Source organism: Aegilops tauschii, chromosome 4 (genome assembly GCF_002575655.3).
Source record: "Aegilops tauschii subsp. strangulata cultivar AL8/78 chromosome 4, Aet v6.0, whole genome shotgun sequence".
Taxonomy (NCBI): Eukaryota; Viridiplantae; Streptophyta; class Magnoliopsida; order Poales; family Poaceae; genus Aegilops; species Aegilops tauschii.
The window spans coordinates 275764741-275786634 of NC_053038.3; the positions used below are offsets into that span (position 1 = coordinate 275764741).

Genomic DNA, 21894 nt, shown 5'->3' on the forward strand with positions numbered 1-21894 from the left:
TGGAATGCAAGACTGCAAAGGATACACGACGCCAATGCCAACCAAAGGTCAATTAGGTCCCGACGACAATGGTAAAGAGTTCCATCAAAAGGTATACCACTCCATGATTGTTCTTTACTCTATTTGTGCATCTAGGCCAGATATAATGCTTAGCGTTTGCATGTGTGCCCGATTTCAAGCGGCACCAAAGGAATCGCATCACTTAGTTGTGAAGTAAATTCTTCGATATTTGGCTTACACCCCGACACTAGGATTATGGTATCCAAAGGGCTCAGAGTTTGATCTAGTTGGATTCTCAGATGCTGATTATGCTGGTGACAAGGTTGATCGCAAGTCCACATCAGGCACATGTCACTTTCTTGGACGATCTCTTGTCTGTTGGTCTTCAGAGAAGCAGAACTATGTATCCATCTCCACTGCTGAATCTGAATACATTGCTGCTGGATCTTGATGCGCTCAACTTCTATGGATGAAGCAAACTCTCAAGGACTATGGCATCCACCTAAAGCATGTGCCACTCTACTGCGACAATTAAAGCGCCATCAAGATTGCCAACAACCCAGTTCAGTACTCGAAGACAAAGCACATTCAAATCCGCCATCACTTTCTCAGAGATCATGTCATGAAGGAAGATATTGATATCATTCACGTCAACACTAAAGAGCAATTGGCAGATATCTTCACAAAGCCCTTGGATGAGAAAAGGTTTTGCAAGTTGCGGTGTGAGCTAAATATCTTAGAATTCTCAAATGTCCTGTAATTGGACACACACCCTAACGCTTATGCATGTTGATGACTTAGATGTGCAACACACAAAGTAACGTATATCTTCAATCAGTGAAGACATACACTCTAAGTGTGAATACATTAACATGGAATTTGACTTCGGAGCGCCACGATAATTGTGCGCCGTGTCTGGGTCTAATACTTCCTATACAGTGGGTAACACCACCACCAAATTCTTATTGCAGTGTTTCTTTTGGCGTCATATTTGCATAGTCTTCGCGTTTGGTTTGTTTTCAACATTGATTTGACTTCAAGGTTTATCTTCGCAATGTTGAATTGTTCTGATATATATATATATATATATATATGTATATATATATCTTTCCTTAATAATGCGATTATTGCTTCTGCCCGCCTGCTCATCGTCGCCGCGCTTTTGCTAAAAAGTCCCCATGGTTTTTGATTATTCAACCCGCAATCCCTCTTTTAGTGGAGGTCTGAAAAACGGTTCGTTTTTTAAAAAAAAGAAAAAAAAATTGCATCTTATCCAGACGCCGGTGCTTCCCTTCCAGCCATGGAGGAGCAGGAGAAGTTGAGGGGCGGGCGGAGCAGGAGAAGTTGATGGGCGGCACAGCGGAGGAGAAGTTGAGGGGCGGGCGGAGCAGGAGAAGTTGAGGGGCGGCGCGTTGATGGCGGCAACAGCTTCGGGTGGGCTCATGGGAGAGCGTGCTGCAGGAAAAATAGGTCCCCACCGGCGACGAGCTTGCTGGAGCCGTTGAAGGGACCCGCGCGCATTGGACGGCCTTGATTTGGCGGCAGAGCTCGAGGGCGTGCCGGCTGCTGCACGTGGCGGAGCTGCTGCTCCTGCTTTTTCGCTTCGTCGGCCGGCCTTCAGTGGCGGCGGCGCTGGCCTTGCTCTGGCGACGGAGCTCGAGGGCGTGCCGGCTGCTGTTCCTGCTGTTCCACCACCGTCGGCTGGCCTTCAGTGGCGGAGGCTCGAGCTCCTGGGCATGGCCAGCAGCTGCTCCTGTTCTGGGCGCGGCGGCCAGAGCAGCACGCACCAGTTCTTCCTGCAGCCGCGTCGCCACGTTCCTGAAAACCACCGTCCGCCATGGCCAATGAACCCAGTGCTCTCGAGCCCCTCGGCTTGCTCCCGCGGCACCAACATGCTCCTGATCTAGAAGAATTGCCGACGCGTCCAGGGTGGGACTGCTCTCCAACATGGACTCCAGGTCATTCTTGGACTGAAAGAATTCCAGGTGTTTATTTAGCTGAACTGAATTTCGAGTTTTGGACATGCTGTTTTAAGTGATGCTATTAGAAACAGCTAGAAAAAGATAAATTAGTAGTAACTGGAAAAATGAATACCTGCGGAAGGTCTACAATAGCTGATTGTATTCATTGTAGAAAAAGCATTTAACCTCTTTAATTTATTAATTGATCCTAGAGCTATGGTGCAGATAGTGGCCATGGTGGATGGATGATATGAGGTGATCTGGGTGCTGTATTTGATGGCCATGATGTGTTTGCTGCAGGCCAACTCCCTGCTTGTGGCCTCTGAAGGTTGGGAAACTATAATTGAAATGTATCTGAAGACATGGTCAGCACGTTTAGGCACTTATGAATTCGAAAATGTTAATTGTTTGTTGTGCACTAAAGTTTTTGTGTTCATAGTACTTCGCGCCGATAGCTGATAAGGCATTGATTTTTTGCCAATGTATACATAGAAAAGACATGTAACTATAGATTTTTTTAAGACAGCTAGCTACTTGGATTATGCATTGGCAAGTACTCCCACAGATACAATTAGAACTGGGTTTGCTCTTAATTAAGTAGCTCGCTGGATAACTTTTAAGGATTTCCCCAAATCAAAATAATTACCTTGAAGTTCAGATCTTCTACTGAAAGTCCTTTTCTATCTATGAACATCAGGAGACAACTTCCAGTTCTAGTAGACCTATCCGATAGAATTCTCGAAGCTATTAGCCTGCAAGCTCTCAATCAGGTATTGTATTTGCAACTTAGCGTATTTTTTACTGAAGTTTGGTGCCTAACTCCCAAACATCTTTTGTCAATGGTAAGAATGTAGATGTTGAGAACTTGACATAAATTTTATGCTTTCTACAAGAAGAGTGGTATCAATATTAATAGAGAAGTAGACATTGTTCGAATTATTCTCGATTATTTGTGTTATGTTAATAGCTGCCTGCTCTGTTCTTAACTGTGTATCCTTGCTCCTTGGTCCCCTGTCAACTGTACAAAAGGTAATTTATCAGAATCTTACAGCCTTTTAGCTGCACCAGAGCCTATGAGGTTCCTTAGTTTCACCACTGAACATGAAGCCACTCAAGTCTGAAGTCTGAAACGATTGTCGGCGATCGCAGTATGAATTCAGAATTGAGAAAATGATGCACTATCAATAAAATCATTACAACCAGTGTCGATTTGAACTGATGAATGTGCTTACTTCCATGGTGCTACAGCATATACAATCCGAATGATTTGTATTCCTTGTGCCATAAAAATTCCTGCCGATGCAACTGTGAGCTCAGGAGCAATTTGTTTTATATTTTTATATAGTTGCAATAAAATGCTACGGTTGAGCGTTGGCTTTGCATGTCTAATTAGCTGGCTGATGAATATTGTTACTCAATTAAAATGATCTGGGATTTTTTCATGCCAATAAAAATACTGTCTGGATTGTTTGTGTTTTGCACAGAGTTCATGTAGCAAGAAATGTGATGTCTGAAGGGATGCACATGTCTCCTTGGTAAAAAAAAGAGACCGCAATTAACACAAATCCAATGCATCAAGGTCAGCAGTTCCATATTTTTATGACCGGGAGTGTACCACTTCATGCATGCATTTTATTTTATTGTCGATAACACGCCCGATGCTTTGCGAAATGTCTGAATGAGAAAGAAAGAAAGAAAGAAAGATAGATAGATAGAGATAGAGACTATGTAAGTGATGGAGCATCATGTGGTCTTGACGCACGGGCATTCGTATCTACTCCTACTTACTTGAATCTTCTATTCCCAGTTAATTAGAATTTTTTTATTTGTGGTCATCTCCTAAGTACGCAAATTATGTTTTGTGTTAAAGAGCGGTACGTTATGTTTTCATTTGTGACCTGAAGGTCAGCAACGTAAAGCTTGCATGCATCTGAAGGCATGTTCCATCCTTGAATATATACTAATATAAAGGCATGTTACAATTGTGGGTAGGTAGAAAATTCATCATTTTATACAAGGACTATGGAGTTAAATTTTCGTTGGTTGCTTTCGACTTTCACCATTTGGCCAGCTCTATCTTTCACACCTCTTCCTCTGTGACAAAGGGATGAAGCTATTGGTTTTCAAATTTGAAATAAAGGCCTGAATTTGGCACCAACGCTCCAACGCAAATTTGATACATCAAGGTTAGCTTTTACATAGCTTTTGTTACTGAAAATATATCAGAGAAGCACTTCCGAATCAATTATCGGTGTTTAAAATATATTTTTAGATATCATGGAGCATACATAATCCCGGCATCAACTTTTGTGCAGCGCTTGATATATGTTTATAATCATTTGCAAGACTGCGTTAAGAAAATGATGTGAAATATTTAGATTGGTACGCTGCGAGTGGGCTGGAATGACATGTTTCGTCTCTCTATATTGTCATAGTGGTGGAGGTACATGCAGATTTGACGCCATTTTTACATATTTGCATATCAATGGTCAATATTTTTTTCTGTTTTCCTACTGACATTTACATACTACTTTGCGTTTTAAAAGCTACAAACAGTTTTCTCTGTGCAGACCATGAAGAGATGCATCTCAGAGGACAAGCAATGCCATGTTTTCATTGTACTGAAAATACTTAGTTTCCTGGTCAATTTTGTTAGTAATCTATATATATCTATATTTCTTATTGATTTTCTCTGTGCATACCATAAAGGGATGCCTCCCGGGACAAGCATTGTCGTATTTTTCATTGTACTAAAAAACATAATTTCCTGGTCATTTTTGTTATTAATCTGTACATAACTATATTTATTATTACGAGGTGAAAATATTCTGAGGATGCTTTCAGGTACATAAAGATATATAATGTATTCAGCTTCTGCTTACACTTTAGTTCAATGTGTTCATTACCTCATACCACCACCAGTGCCAGTTTTGCTTCTTCCATTAGTAGCCATGTAGGGATTAATCCCGCCCTGTCATGTCCTGTCCAATTACATATTTATGCCTTCTCTTTGGAGTTAGATTAATTAGATATTGTATTATGAGACTAGAGACATGTTATTGGTAATTTGAGCATTTGCTTTCATCGTTGTTAGTTACCATTCGTGCATCAAGTCTACCAGCGCCAATCAGCTACTCATGGAAAAAGGGTCCAATTGTATTTCCTTTTTACAATTTCATGTAGAGCTAGGATGGATAAGAAAAAGCTTGAATGATGCAATTGATTAGAATGTGGAGTGCATATTTGCTTTAATTAAATGTACGCCATGTTTTGTCCCCCGTTGCAACGCACGGGCATCTTTGCTAGTATATATATGTGTGTGTGTGTGGGTGTGTGTGTGTGTGTGTGTTTGTGTGTGTGTGTGTGTGTGTGTGTCCTGTCCTCTACAACATTCACTTATAGCTATGTCTTCTTATTTGATTTTACTTGATCTAAGTGAATGTGATCGGACCCTAACCTCTTCTGTGCTTCTTCCTCAAGTTCTTTTATCCAAATCATATGCATTCTATTGAAACATGTCGATTGTCTTCTCCGAGTCCTTATCAGCAGAAGACAAAGAGACAAACCTTTAAATCTGTTTTTATTGCCATATCCTTTTTTGCCTAAATACCGGAGAAGCCGGAATGACCACCCGACAATCTAGGCGTGCGTGGGAACGTGGAACAACTTTCAATAAGTTGCATGCAGGCCACATGTCCTTCAGATGTGAACCGCCAGGGGCACCTGCGTAATTGCGTTGTGCTGCCCCCTTCCTTATAAATACACACTCACCGCGGTCAAATCTTTTCTTCCACCTCGCCACCTCGCACAAACCCTAGCACCTCCGCTAGCTCACGTCGACGCCAGAGACGAAGCGCTTAGCTGCCGCGACTTCTTCGATGCCGTCCTCACGCCAGCCGCGGACCTCATCCTTTCCGCCGCCGCCGTAGGTGTCTTCCGCCGCCAAGTTAGGGCGCGGGAGATTGAACTGCTCGGCCACTAACTCCGCCTCGTCTAGCAGTTCAGCGGTAATTAAATCTCACTTTTTACTGCCTTTTTGATCCGTCAAATCAATCCACTTCAACCAAAAGTGGTTTCTACACTTCCAAGTATGGATCTGTCCCTATATGCATCTCATATCTTGCTAAGAATATTCACTTATGCTTCATAACTAGTTAGATTCCTCACGTGTACTTATTCATGGATTCGTACAAATCTGGAACCAACTCTCTTCAAATAAGTGAATGTCTTTGTTCTATGAGGTCAATGTCTTCAAACTGATTTTTCTTCAAAATCTTCTGAGAATGCATATGGCCTCTTCCCCTTCCCTCGCATCTCTAATGCTGTCACAGGTACATGTCCATGGGAGAATCCCTTGGTTCTCATAGTCTGCATTCATTTGCAGAGTTCTTACAGCGTCATATACATTCCCCTGAAGCCAGCTCTTGTCTGACCAGCAGAAGGAAGCCATTCACCGTTCCGAAGCCATTCAGTCTGAATACAATGGCAACTGAGAAATCAGCAAGAAAAGGCGGCAGACAGTGCCGGGGAGATACTGCTAAGGATTTACCTCCAAATATGTTTGAACTGTACGAGTCAGATCCTGAGGAAAGCTACAACTAGCGCAAGACCCAAATCCAATGGATTCGAAGATATTGGGCAGAGCAATGGTTCAAGTACAACTTCGTGACTGCCGAATATGCAGAGAAGAATGCTATCAAGCTCCCATGGGGAGATATTCTGTACCGAAATCTTCAGCCAAAGTCTAAGTCTGAAGCCATTGCTCAAGGCTTCTACCCATGCATGGTCTGAGGACCGAAGCCAGAGAATGCCGACCCATCATCTATGTTATGGTGTCGCAAAGACAATCTATTCAAGCGCAACTATCAATTTGCCAAGGAGTCAGCTGTCAAGAACAAGGAGTTTGGCCTCAACTTCAACCCTGGTCCATCTGCTCCAAGGGATGATGGCACACACGATGCCAATCCAAATGTCATCGGCCCCTTCGACAACTTCGATGGTCTCCTCTCCCACATTGCTGCCCAGCGGGCCACTGTGGATCAATCCGTTGAAGACGCTGACTCTGAAGAAGCGCCAGCTCCACCAAAGCCGCAGAACAAGAAGAAGACCAAGGCTTCGAAGCCCTCTGCCTCACCAAAAGCTTCGCGTGTGAAGCCATTGGCCACTGCACCTCCTGAACCCAGTGTGCAGTCTGAAGATTTTTCTCATGTCTCCAAGAAGACCGAGAAGACAAAGAAAAGCAAGAAGCCCAAGAAGATTTCTGGACATGAACTGACTCCTGCTGCCGTTCTGCGCAATGAGGATGAAACCATTGATCTGTCCAGCAATGAAGATCTTGGCGATGATGCCCTTGAGTTGCTGATCAAGAGCAAGCAAGAGGCGGAGATCTTCAATGATCTGCCTCTCTTTGATGTTGATATACTAAAAAACATCATTGATGAGTGGTTCGACGACTAGAGCATCAGCATTGATGATCTTCAGCTTCCTGTGGACATTAGCGTCACCTTCCATGGAGCCATTGCCAATGAAGTGGCTCTGGCTCAGAAAATTGTTGAAATCAAGAACAAAATTGATTATGAGAAGGCTCACTTCAACAAGAACATGGCCAAGCTCAGCGTGGCAGATGTTCAGATCTTCAAGAAGAAGTTGCATGACCTCAAGGAACAGTTTCACAAGAAGCGTGAAGAAGCCAAGGGCTCTCGAGAACGCATGAAGTACTTCGCGCAGAAATGTGTTCAAGCACACAATGAAGCTGAAAAGCGAAAGGCTCTTGGGCGTCCTGGCATCCACCCCAAGATGGCTGCCAAGCAAAATAAGTCTGTTGTGGCCCAAACTGAAGCACCAAGGCAGGAAGAACCTCGGATTCTCTTCCCTGCTAGCATGACTGGCTCGAAGCCTAAGGTCACCTCAGCAGCTTCAGAGCTGAAGAAGACAAGGGCAGCTGAAGCCGAAGCCAAGAAACGCAAGCACAAGAATGCTTCTGATGCTGCCCCATCAAAGAAGAAGTTGAAGACAAATTCTTCAAAGAAAGAGCATGTTGCCGCCTCTGAGCCCCTCAATGTTGAACCCATCTCTGTTGTTCCAGCTTCATGGAATCAAGGGCGTCGTCTGGTAATCCACGAGCCTGCTTCCACAGAGGCTCCTGAAGTTGAAGAAGTTCCAGCTGTCGACCCCATCACAGCTGAAGACATTGGTCGTGATGACAATGTTGAAGATGATGAAGTCCTTCCTCAACTTGAGCACCAATTGGTATCATCGCCTGTTCTTACGAACAACGAACTCATCAGCATTGGTCGTCCCTTGACACCAATTGCTCAGGATGATTCATGGGCCGATCGCCCCCAACAAGACACCCCCATTCATGATGAGACACCCAGAACTCCACCACCTCAAGTCACCACTCCGGTGCTTGATGACGATAACTACATGGTACAGACCACTCCATCACCACAGGCGTCGCCCACTTTTCGCAGGCTTTGCAAAGGCCCCAGGCCACAAGTCACCATGTCGAGCATTCCAGAAGGGGAAGTGCAACAAAGCTCAGTAGAACGTCAAGTGTTTCCTTAAGCCACCCCTACTGTGAATGTCTCTGAGTCTGAAGCCAAAGCTGCTGAAGACATTCCGGCTGCATCAGCCGATGAAGATCAAGGAGATAGAGAAGAAGAAAGAGTTGCCACACCCCCAACTACAAATCAAGACATTATCGAGGAGAATGTGAGTGTGCCCGACCCTCCTGTCCTTGAACAAACGGAGGTTGAAACCACTGAGGCTGCCACAAACAATAATGCTGAAGCCAATGACATTGTCATGGCCGAAGACAATGTGGAGCCTGAAGCAAATGTGATGCCTGAAGCTCATGTGCAACCTGAAGCAAATGTAAATGTTGAAGCCACTGTTCCACTTCCTCGGCCTCACACCATTGAACAGGCCTTTGATCATGGACAACTGGTCACTGTGAAATGGCCAATCTTGGTTCCTCCCACTGTTCCCGGACCACAGTATGACTACCATGTGGAGTAGAGGCCTCAGGTTCGGAAGCCGAAGCCAAGGCTGCCAAGGCTTCTAGGTGCTGCTACATCGCCAGGATCTTTTAGCGTCAATAGCTTCAGAGCACACAACACCTTCTTCGACAACGCCAGGAATCCATACTCGAAGCCAAAGATCTCTTCTGATCGATTTTGGAGCTATCAGCAGCGCAGCTACTACTCCTGCATTCTATACAATCAAGAGCGAATCTTTCCACACATGCATCTTGATTGTGAAGCTATTGCTGGGCTGCCCTGTCTGGAAGAAGCTCTTGACTGCTTCAGGGAGGTTGGTCTTCTGCCGTTCGTTACAGACAAAGAGCACTGAAATGAAAAGCTTCTGCTGCAGTTCTATGCCACCCTTCACATTCGTGGCTACAACAGGGATCCGAAGACATGGATCCTTGAGTGGATGACACGAGATGTGCATCATGAAGCCAAAGCTCACGACATCATCGAGCTTACTTCCCTGCCCACTCTAGGCGAGTTGTATGAGCCTGGTTGTCAGCTTTGCAGGAATGAACTGCGGAGTATTTTTCAGAGGCCTGAACCCAATATGAGCGAGATGCTTAGCATGATGAAGCCACTGCCCCAAGATGCTGAATACCCCAAAGAGTTCTTCGTCAAAGACCTCGAGTACTTGCCCCGCGCAGTTTAACATATTCTGAGGCGTACTCTATGGCCAATCAAGGGATATACCTCTGAAGCCAAACTTGGAGGAGCCATGAAGACTTTGGTATTCTATATCGTCAATGGCATCAGATTCAACACCCAGGATTTCTTCATCAGACAACTTGTTCCATCTAGGATTGATATGTTTGGCCTAAAGTTCTATGCTCCATGGTTGATGCGCCTAATCAAGCTCCATTCTTCTGTTGACTATCAGCCCTCAGCGCGCAACCATCTTGTCTTTCTGCCTGAGGTTGATCTGTCCGTTGAAGCCATCTACCCTGAGCCGCCAAGAAGCCTTTATGTCTTCATAATGCTGATCATCAAAGCTTCACACAGCCAATGGAGGGAATTCTTGTTCCAAATGCTGCAACTCCCGCTTATCCTCTGGCTAGCAATATGCATGTGCCCCATCATGCAAACACCAAAGCCACTGACAGTACAATTGCTCAAAGGCCTCGGAAGCGTTCTCGTGTACTCAATGACCGAGAGCTTCTTGTTGCCTTACATATGAAGCATGATAAGCATCATGACTAGCTCAAGCGTCAGATGCAGAGTATCTTGGTGGATGTCAATCGCATTCGGAACCTAGCCACCAAGAACTCATCTGTTGCCCATGAAGCCTGTCGGCGGTCCTGGAAGAGTCTCACACTGCTCTGTCCTGAAGCTGATCTTCACGAAGATGGCTTAACTGAGGACTTCATGTTTGATTCCAGGCGTCCCCAAAAGGCAAGCTGGCGTCACACTCCCTAAATATAAGATTCTGAGTATTCATCTTCGGCTGCAACTGTTGTTGCGAGTGTCGCCGACGAAGAAGATGATGCCACTTCACCAACCATGGCTTCACTGCATCTCGACACTGCACTTGGCCCCTCTGCACCACCGAACTCCAGCGTCGACCCTGCACCTTCATCTACTCCTGATGGGAACGAGTAGATACTCTATGTCTTCAAACCTTTTTGGTCATTACTGACAAAAGGGGGAGAAGCTTATGAGTTGATAGTCTTCAAGCGGGTCCTTATGGGTGGTTGCTTTATTTTTGCTAAGTTTTTACAACTCTCGTCTTTTGAAACATTTGGTTCTCTGAGTTGTAACACTTAAACTCGATGGTCCTCTGCTACTTTTTCTGCCACTTTGTGATGCGATGGTAAATCCCGCATGAAGCCATTCCATAGACGTCCATTTTTCATTATGCATGTCATTGTCTTCGTTATCTTTTTATATGCATGATGAATTGCCTTCATAAGTTGAAGAGGATCTCCACAAAGTAGAACCTGCCATGTGCATTTGCATTCAAAAGCAAACTACCTATATGCACATCTTCAGGGGGAGCCTTTTGCTACTTATGAAGACAATGCCTGAATTCTCATACTTTCACATACTTTTATCCCCGTTGAAAACTTCAACCAGTTTGTCATCAATCACCAAAAAGGGGGAGATTGTAAGTGCATCTATGTCACACCCTGCATTTTGTAACATGTCATTTGCATTAATAAAGCATGAAAATTTGGACCAACAAAAACTTTTGCATTATTTGGCTTTTATTTTGGAGTTGGTTTTCTCGGTGTGGTTTTCCATGTGCTCTCTAAAGTCAACTACTCCACCTTATATACATCATCCCCCTGCCCCCAAACTTCTGCCCAATGATCATCCCATGTGTATAGTGCAATATAGTATTTTCTTACAAAAATAATTTGGCCAAATATTATTTTCAAAAATTAGTTTTCCAGAAAACCCTGAATTGAGGTTTGCACTACAAGTACTTGAGTTGGGGTATGAAAAATATTTCAAAGAGTATATTTGAAACCTATTAGGACTCCCATAAAACACAAAAATATAATTTTAAAAGTAATTTTCCTATTTTATTTAAAGGCTTTTTCTTTAGGCCAGAAATGGTCTTTAATAGGTTAAAATTATTTAAAAGCTTCAAAAATATTTGGGAAAATCAGGGAAACTCAGTGGACATATATTCTCCATATATAAGAGTTTCAACACATGGTCATGTTCAAAATATTGGACAAAACCTCCCAAAACCATTTCTGCCCATTTCAAGGATTTGAAATATTTCTACAGGAAATATTTTCATAAAAATCCAAGGAAAATCCAGCAAGTCACAAATGCATATTGTGATCACCTTGCAAAGCCTCATCTCAATTAAGGTCAGTTTGGTTCACCAAAATGCCGCAAAACCCTCTCTGACCAGAATCAAATTTGAATAACTTTATACTACCAACTTTCTCTCCTTGACCCCAACTTTTGTGATCATGTTCACATGACCAAATGAGGCCACTACACTAAGTGGTGCATCAAGGAGAAGTGATTTTCTTAACTAGATCTGCACAAGTTCATTTCTGCTAATTTCTAGGGTTTACAAAGGTTGCATTGGCAACTTTGCCCAAATGAGCTCAAAATTGGTGGAAGGCCCTAATTATATGTGACATTTCACCCTGTGAAGTCTCATGACAAATGGAAATCATCTACTTGCCCAAACCAGCATCAAACACCTTCTGCCACTTTACCAAAATCCCATTTTTGGCCTCTTCCACTAATCTCCGTAGGCTCAACTTTCTACCACGACCCCTCCTAGTCCCCCTCTAGCACCTGTGTGCTTTTCTACCCGAGAAAGCAATGATGAAGGGGGGAGAACCCCATTTTTCTTCTCTGCACATTGGATTCCTCTTTCTCTCTCTCAGCCTCCTTCTCTCCCCTCAGCTTTCCAGAGCATCCAAGGCTCTCCCCAGCTTTTGCCCACGCCCCCTATAGCTGCCAAATGCAAGTGGACGCGCGCAGACGCGGGAAAGCCGCGGATGCCGGCCAAAGTCGCGCTCTGGAGCGCCTGGCAGGGCACCCGACTGTTGACACCGCGTCCCCCGGCCACCTCGAGCCTCCCCCGCGCGCCAGTCAATGCCCCTCGGCGTCCGCTCCACCCCAGCAGGCCGCCCACTTGCTCACGCGCCCTCCTCTCTCTCCTGCAGCTCGCGCTAGAGCGCCGCCCCGCTCGGCCAATGCTCGCGCCGCCCCGCTCGGCCAATTCTCGCGCCGCCCCTGTGGCCCGCCCGCAGCTCGTCCCGCTCCTCCTCTCTCTCCCTGGCACCCTAGACCACTCCCACAAGCACCCCCGAGCCCTTCATTCCCTCTCTAACGGCCACCCGAGCCGATCCCATGGAAACCCATAGGCCGCGCCTACGGTGGACCTCGGCCAGCCTATATAAGGTGACCCCGAGCCTCTCTCTCACTCCCTGTCGCTCCCCCACACCCCTGGTCAACCTCCCGCACCACCCATTTGTCTCCAGAGCCGCTCGGGCTCGAGATCAAGCTCGAGCTCCGCCGCCTCGGCTCTTCGGCGTTCGGGCGGTACAGGCCTCCTCCGCCCCCGTTCTCTCTCGATCTAGAACTGCGCGGCATCACTGACCCTTCCCCTCTCTTCCCCCACTCTTTTTGCAGCCGGAAACGGCCGGAACCACCGACGCACGAAGCACCTCCGCCACGTGACCTCGTCGCCGGCGAACCAGGCTGCTCCGGCGACCACCTCCACCACCACCCGAACGGCGACATCCCCCTGAGTCCAACGGTGCCACCCGCTCGACCTGCCGTGCCCTGTAGCGTCGCCGGTGAGCTCGCCGACCCGTGTGGTCGCGAGGTTGGAGATGACAGGCGGGCCCCGCCTGTCATCCTCACCTCTCCCTCGCCCCTCTCTCTCTCGCTGACGCCCGGGCCTCGCCCGTCAGGTTTGAAAACCTGGCGCGTGCGCGCGCCGACTCGCCTGGGCTGGATCCCCTCCGGGCCTGCTGCGCTGTGGCCTTTCTGGCCCAGTGGCACAGTACCCTCTTGCTTTTTCTTTTCTGTGCAAACTTGTAAAAATTCCACAGGATTAAATAAATATCCAAATGCAATAATTCCAGCTCCTAAATTCTTGTAAAAATCTCACCTATTTAATGGTGTAACTTTCATACATGCCCAACCAACTTTTCTGTGTTGTTCAAATTTAAATTCAAATTTGAGCAATTAAATCCTTGTTTGAAAATCCATTGCTCTGTCCGTGTAGCTCCAAATCCAAGAATAAGAATTTTCCCCTTCTTAGTTTTAACCCTAGTATTTAACAAAAATGAGTTGACATTTTTCTGAGCACTTTGGTTTTGTTTTGTTTTATTATTGCCTTATTTTTCTCGTTGTTATTTTGCGACGATAGATTGCGTTGCTGAAGAAGGAGTTGGACCAGAAGACTTTGAAGACCCAGAAGACTTTCCTGAGCCAGGCAAGCAGCCCTTTGACCATGTCTATGAAACCCTTTTTATGCATGACATATAGCACCATAATGTTGTTGCAACGGAATCATGATGAGGTGGTAACCACTTTGATGGTTTGCCTCCATTACTTCCTCGTTGATACTTGCATTGTGCGTGACCCTACCTTCTTATGAGGGTTCTGCCGATGGGAGTAGCTAGGATGCTAAGTAGAGCTACAGAAAAAGGGGATGGGTATATGCATGGTGATGGATGCAAGATTGTTTTCAAAAACTTTTCGAAAACCCCATCGGGTGCCACTTATGCCCGAGGGAGATAATGAGTTGGGTAACCACTTGATGACAAAGTGGTGTACCGAGGCAAGTGTGTGTGTGTTGTTTTCAAAATGGATTGGTTTAAGTTGCGACCGTTATTCCAACCTTACATGCGCAACCACTCTACCCTTATATGGGAAAGGGCATTATTGATTAACTAGGCCGATACTAGCTTGGAGCCCGCATTACTAGTGACGGGAGAGTCATTGTTGCGCTCTCTCGGGACGGGGTCGTGCCAGGTAGGGCGGCCATGATTGTTTTACAGGGCACTGGACACACCGTTGGTACCCCGTGCTTGTGGTATGTGAATATGGGAGCATGGCTCCAAAATCTTAAGATGAGAAATGTTGGGCACGGGGGTTGCTACCAATAGAGTGGAGTCTATGTTAGTGTCGTCTAGGGAAAGATAGTGATCGGGTGCTTACCTCGGGTACTTGAGGTACCGCGGGTCGTGGATGACACGGAAGTTCCCCGGATCTCGTGGGTAAAGTGGGCAACCTCTGCAGAGTGTAAAACTATTCGAATAGCCGTGTCCACGGTCAAGGACAATTGGGTAACCGCTCTTGGGCTACGTCCACTTGTTACGAACCAGTGTGTGTGTTTGGATAAGTGGGAAGAACCTCTTGGGTCAAGTCAAAGGACTTGACATGATTGAGTTGGGTTGAAGCCCACTCCATTTATGTTGATATCTGTAACCAGACCCTATGGTTACTTGAATTCATATGATGCGTGTTTTACCAGTTGTTGACATAGCACAATAAAATTGGCTTTCTGCAAAAATTTACCTATGTCATGCATTGTTGTATCTTAAGCCAAAACATGGGTTGCTTGCGAGTACATTCAAAGTACTCATTGGCTTGCCACTGGTTATTTAATTGGCCAGGCATGGAAGAGCAGGAGTTCGAAGAAGAGTTCTTTGGAGACGAACATGCGAACTAGGACATTTCTTAGTCAAAATGCCTGGAGGGTTAAGGCAGATGGCATGGGTTCTACTTATCGACGAAGATTTTCGCAGCTTAAGTTTATTTGGTACTCAGCCCTTGTGGCTTTATCTATGTAAGACTTGACCATAATGGTCATAATTTGTGTAAGACGGTATGTATGGATGTAAGACTCTTGTTATTCAGCTTCTGTGTGTTCAGTGAGCATTGATCTCTGGGATCACTGTATACGTGCATTCGGTGATCACGACTTATGAGTCGGGGTCCCGACAATCTAGTGCCACCCCTAGTTGGTTTTGGAGTATTGACGACAAACTTGGTTGAGGGACTAATGTGTTTGTGAGAATTGCAGATAACACATGCTGTAGTCCCATATTGATTCGGTTTACCTACCAGAGATGACCCCTAAATATGTGTGAAGACATTGAAGACAATGGTGGTCGGTGAAGATATTCACACTGAAGATTATGACAGGAGAAGACATCGCGTGAAGACTATGGAGTGCGAAGACATAGTTGTTTCGTAGTTTCCTTTTCTTCTTTGTTGAGTCATAGGAACCACCGTACTGTTAAAAGTGGAGTCCAAGTGAACAAAGTCAGAGTGACTGATGTGATGTTCAAACAAATCCTATGTCTTCGAGCGAAGACAATGAGAGCAAATCTTATCTAGAGCAGGATGAGTCAGCTTTACTTGTAGCCCAAGTCAAGCTACCACGTGTGTTTGAAATCTGACCGTTGGACACGTGTCATTTCCTTAGTGACCCAGGATCATTTTGGACAAATCAGGTCGGGTTGCCTCCTGGCTATAAATAGCCCACCCCTACACCATAAATTGGCGGCTGCTCAGAGTTAGTGCACGACTTTTGTCGTTTGAGAGCAACCCACCTCCGAAGCATTTGAGAGAGAGATCCTTGCGAGGACAAAGCCGAAAACACCCAGAGCCAAAGAGTGTTAGGCATCACTGAAGTCTTTCTGTCTGCGTGATCTGAAGACTTATTACACTTCAGGACTGTGAATCCTCCAGCCGGTTAGGCGTCGCATTCTGAGCATCCAAGAGCCATTGTGGATTGCCGGTGAACGAAGTCTATGAAGGTTTGGAAGTCTACCTTGAAGACTTACCAGAGTGATTGGGCGAGGAATGTGTGTTATTAGCTCAAGGGGAATAAGGTGAAGACGAGGTCTTCCGAGTTGAATCTCAGCCTCCCTAACCAGACGTATAGTTGTCACAGCAACTGGAACTAGTCTACCAAATCCGTATCCTCTCTAAGCAACTGGTTCTATCTCTTTACTTTACAGTTTGTCTTCGTGAAGTCTTGCCTGCTTGCATGAACTAATTGGCTTCACTATGTAAAGACTGTTTGCTGTTTGGCTTCATACTATCTTCCATCCTGATCCACACTACCTAGCTGCTGATAGTCTTCGTGCTTTCACTTCATTGCTTACTTGACTATGGCTTGTCTAGTGTAGTCTACCTTCCGCTGCATATCAATAGGTTCATTTCTACTGTTTGTCTTCAAAGCCCCCGTGTTTTGAAGTCTTTCATAAAAATCGCCTATTCGCCGATCAAGTACCGAACGCACGGCACCTCCGCAATCTGCACATGTTTAGCTCGGTGACATTCCTCGTACTCTTGATCCAGCTGAGGTTGAGGGAGAGTTTCATCAGCACGATAGCGTGATGACGGTGATGTTGAAGTTACCGACGCAGGGCTTCGCCTAAGCACTACAACGATATGACCGAGGTGGAAATCTGTGGAGGGGGGCACCGCACACGGGTAAGACAACTGTCAACTTGTCTGTCTATGGGGTGCCCTCCTCCCCCGTATATAAAGGAGTGGAGGAGGGGAGGGCCGGCCCTCTCTATGGCGCGCCCAAGGGGGATTCCTACTCCTAGTAGGAATAGGTCCCCCCTTCCCTAGTTGGAGTAGGAGAAGAAGGAAAGGGGGGCCGGCCCCCTTCCCAATTCGGATTGGGATTGGGGGGCGCGCCCTCCACTTGGCCGCCTCCTCCTCTCTCCCACCATGGCCCATTAAGGCCCATTGACTCCCCGGGGGGTTCCGGTAACCCCCCGGTACTCCGGTAATTGCCCGAACTTATCCAAAACCATTCCGGTGTCCAAACATAGCCTTCCAATATATCAATCTTTATGTCTCGACCATTTCGAGACTCCTCGTCATGTCCGTGATCACATCCGGGACTTTGAACTACCTTCGGTACATCAAACACATAAACTCATAATACCGATCATCATCGAACATTAAGCGTGCGGACCCTACGGGTTCGAGAACTATGTAGACATGACCGAGACTCACTTCCGGTCAATAACCAATAGCGGAATATAGATGCTCATATTGGTTCCTACATATTCTACAAAGATCTTTATCGGTCAAACCACATAACAACATACGTTGTTCCCTTTGTCATCGGTATGTTACTTGCCCGAGATTTAATCGTCAGTATCATCATACCTAGTTCAATCTCGTTACCGGCAAGTCTCTTTACTCGTTCCGTAATGCATCATCCTGTAACTAACTCATTAGTCACATTGCTTGCAAGGCTTATAGTGATGTAAATTACCGAGAGGGTCCAGAGATACCTCTCCGACAATTGGAGTGACAAATCCTAATCTCAATCTATGCCAACTCAACAAACACCATCGGAGACACCCATAGAGCATCTTTATAATAACCCAGTTACGTTGTGACGTTTGATAGCACACTAAGTGTTCCTCCGGTATTCGGGAGTTGCATAATCTCATAGTCATAGGAACATGTGTAAGTTATGAAGAAATCAATAGCAATAAACTAAACAACCATAGTGCTAAGTTAATGGATGGGTCAAGTCAATCACATCATTCTCTAATGATGTGATCCCGTTCATCAAATGACAACTCTTGTCCATGGCTAGGAAACTTAACCATCTTTGATTAATGAGCTAGTCAAGTAGAGGCATACTAATGACACTCTATTTGTCTATGTATTCACACATGTACTAAGTTTCCGGTTAATACAATTCTAGCATGAATAATAAACATTTATCATGATATAAGGAAATATAAGTAACAACTTTATTATTGCCTCTAGGGCATATTTCCTTCAACAAGTTCATACTAGGTCACACCGTTCGATCAACAGTCACATGACAGAATGACTTATAGGTGATTTATATGTTGATATTGTGAGCAGTAACAGTTTGCTAGGATGTTGATGATGATGTTGGATGATCTTGAGGATGATCATTCAGTTGTGATGTGGTCACAAGGTGATCATCTGGATATTTTGATCACGAGGTGATCAGATGGATCATGAGGTGATCAAGATGGTATATTGCTTGGCCAGTTAGCCAAGCGTGAGATGGTTCATTGAGATTAAGATGTTGGTTTATCAGTATCGCAGTAGTTTCATATCATGCTTAGTAGTTGCTTTCATATCATAATAGTTGTTAATTTAATTAACCTGTTTAATGCTATGTTACTGTCTTGCCTTGATGCTTTTGGTTGTTGTGAGCTTGCAAGTACATTCAATGTACTGACCTGGCATGTCATGCCAGGATTGCAGGTGATGCTTGATTGATTGCTTGTCGAGGTCTCTGTTCGTGCGAGCTAGATCGTGTCCCAGCCAGAGTCCCTGCTGAGTGGAGTTCACCACCTCCGTCGTTGTTCCGCTGCTAGAAGTATTCCGCTGCTATGAGTTGTTCAGCTGCTAGCATAGAGCAAGTGTAGTATCGCAGGTGTAGTGTCGCCGTGCTAATGTGCTTCTTTGTAACATCAGACCCTTGTATTATTATCTTTGTAAAAAGAGCCGATTTGTTCTATGTCAAGCAGTGTCGTATTCCAGAGACTTCTCCTCGATCTCTGGGCTGGAATACGGGGCGTTCCGGTTTCTCTGAGCCGGGGTGCCACATCGCTTGGTATCAGAGCAGGTCTGGCTGTAGGACGCCCTAGTCAGCACGAGCGGTAGAAACCGGTAGAAATCGGTAGTTTAGAGTCTATCTTGGTTGTTGCATTTGATTGCTGCATTTGTTTGTGCATGGCATGCATATAGCCTTATTATTTGTTACTAACGGTTCATCTGTTGAGTGTTACTACAACAAAACATATTTTAAGTAACACAATGATGTAAGAAATGACAAAACGTGTTACAAGTAAAACCTTAGTAACATATTATTTGTGTTGCGAGGGTTGATGGTAACACATAGTCGGTCCCATCATCTGAAAACGTGTTACAACGTTTTTACAACAGAAACATATAGGTTTATGTTGCAGAAAATGTGTTATGAAGTTTAATTGTAGTAACACATAATTGTATGTCGGTAGTAGTGTTACAAGTTATTTAGGGAAAAGCATATAATTATACATAGGACCCGTACGGGACAAGAAATTCAAGCGGCAAAAAAGTGTTACTCGAAGGAATCGAACCAGGGAGAAATGGTTCAGCACCTAACGAGCTAACCATCAGACAAAGTAACAATTCCTGTTGAATTCCCACGTTACAACTTTCTTTACCATTCAGTAGGGCAGTTGTGCTACGCATTTTTCATCTACTAATGGGCCAGTGACCTAAAATCTAGTCCGGCCTAGAAGTTTGGCCCGACCCAGTGCGGGGCCTGGAACCAAACAGGGCTCGTCTGGCAAAAAACAATGTGCGCAGTTTGGGCCAGCCCTGTGTGGGGCGACGCGTTTTTTTCTTTCATTCCTTTATTTCTTTTCTTTTTTTTCCTTTTCATTTTCACTTTCTCCTTTTTCCCTTCCTTTCCTTTTCATTTTCAAAGAAGTTCAAAATATGTTCGGGAACCTTTGAAAAATCTTCGCGAATTCAAAAAATAGAAGGAAATTCACAAAATATTCACTAATATGAAAAAGAGTTTGTGAATTTTAGAAATGTTTGTGAATTCAAAACAACGTTCGTAGATTCCAAAAATATTCACGAATTTCAAAATATTATTTGAAACTTGAGAAGAATGTTTGTGGATTTAAAAACATTTGATGAAATCTACTTTTTCATGAATTAAAAATGTTAGCCAGTTAAAAAATTCATTACTTCCAAAAAATGTTCATGAATTCAAAAAATAATCATGAGTTTCAAAAAAATTCATGAGTTCGCAAAGTGTTCACTAATATCAAAAAATGTTTGGAAGTTTCAAAACCTTATGATTTTCGAAAAATGTTCACAAGTTTGAAATTATTGCCGAAAACTCGAAAAAAATATTTGTGGATTCAAAAAGTTCTTACGAAACAAATAATGTTCATAAATTAAAAAAATATATTTGTGAGCTCATTTTTTTTCTTGAAATTCAGAAAATAATCATGAAGTTCAATAAATTTTCATGAGTTTGAAAAGTGTTAAATAGTTTCAAAAAAGTGTTTGAGAGTTTGAAAAATTCTTGTGATTTTGGAGATGTTCAGGAATTTGAAAATATTATTCAGAAAAATTTTCTGGATTAAAAAAGGTTTCACAAAATAAAAAAATGTTTACAAATTTTAAAATTTTTGTGAGTTTGAAATGATCTTGCGATTTTCAAAAAATGTTTATGAATCCAAAAGATAATCATGAAGTTCAATAAATATTCATGAGTACGGAAAATATTTACTAATTTCATAAAATGTTCGGGATTTAAAAAAATATTCAGGAGTTCGAAAAGTGTTCATTAATTTAAAAATTAATTGTGATTTTCAAAAAAATATTGATTCTTTACTGCGACGGCATCAAGGGTTCCTCGAATAATACGATATCTCACACCGGGTATATCCTTAATTGTCTTATTTCTTTCGATTCCATAAGTGGATATTCAAGTTATTAATCACGTATGATATGAATAATATAGATTCAATACCTAGTGAAAATAAGAAGTATAAGTAGTAGGCTATCAATTAGGTTTTTCTACTTAATTAAGTTGCTTATGCAAAGTTTTAGAATTTCTTCACATAGGCAGCATGATTAGGAAATTGTTCATTATTTGAAAAAATACTAGTTTTTAAAAGTTTGTGAATTTGAAAAAAGAAGAAGATAAAACGGGAAAGATAAAATAAAAAACAAGAAAAAACGGAAGAAGACAAACTGACAAAACATAGAACAATCTAACAGGGGGACACATTCACGTCGGAGGCTCGTATGTGTAGGGTCTTTGTGGAGTGTCCAAATCATGCTCTGAATCACCACAACTTTATATCCATGATTTAAAGAATTTCCCCATCATTTTTTTGTGCGACCGTTAATTCATACATCGCCAATCTTAATTTTATTCCCCTCCCTAAAATAGAAAATTAGGTAGTATCATTTAGTTCAGATGGCCATTCTACAACCCCGAGGCCTTCTACCAAGCCTTTACCGATAAAGTAGCGTTGCGCTGACAATATCTTCTTCCTCGTTCTCAATAGACGCGACCTAGATCTCAATAGATGGCGCACTAGTGACACGGGTCTTGGCGAGGAAGGCGGCATCGGTTGCCTTTACCGTTACCAAGAACTCATGGGGGTTCATATCTCCATGTGTAATGGAATACAGTGAGTCAAAAATCTTTTTTTTGCCTTTCCCATCTACTGTTGTGTGCCTATTTTCACATAGTTGCAGGCTTTCGATCTTTGTTTTCCTCCTATGTTGGTGATTTATGGCTTGTCCTTGTTATGGCGATGCTCTTCGGAGCAACAATGCGAGAACGCCAGAATATAGGGAGTAGGTTGGCACTCCGCCTCCATTCCCACGTTCACGACATGGATGTAAAGATGAGTCCGCACTTAAGCAAC

At 44.0% G+C, this 21894-nt stretch overlaps 1 long non-coding RNA gene across 2 annotated transcripts; it reads left to right on the forward strand.

The window, feature by feature from the left end:
* The first annotated feature begins 1300 nt into the window (after window positions 1–1300).
* LOC141021291 (uncharacterized) lies at window positions 1301–4839 on the forward strand. 2 transcript variants are annotated; one of them, XR_012181966.1, is made up of 7 exons: window positions 1301–1985; window positions 2187–2289; window positions 2659–2731; window positions 3446–3540; window positions 3954–4147; window positions 4277–4404; window positions 4518–4839. It is a non-coding gene; the product is annotated as an uncharacterized lncRNA (long non-coding RNA). The 2 variants fall into 2 exon arrangements; XR_012181965.1 differs by having other exon boundaries at window positions 4532–4839.
* Window positions 4840–21894: the final 17055 nt, after the last annotated feature.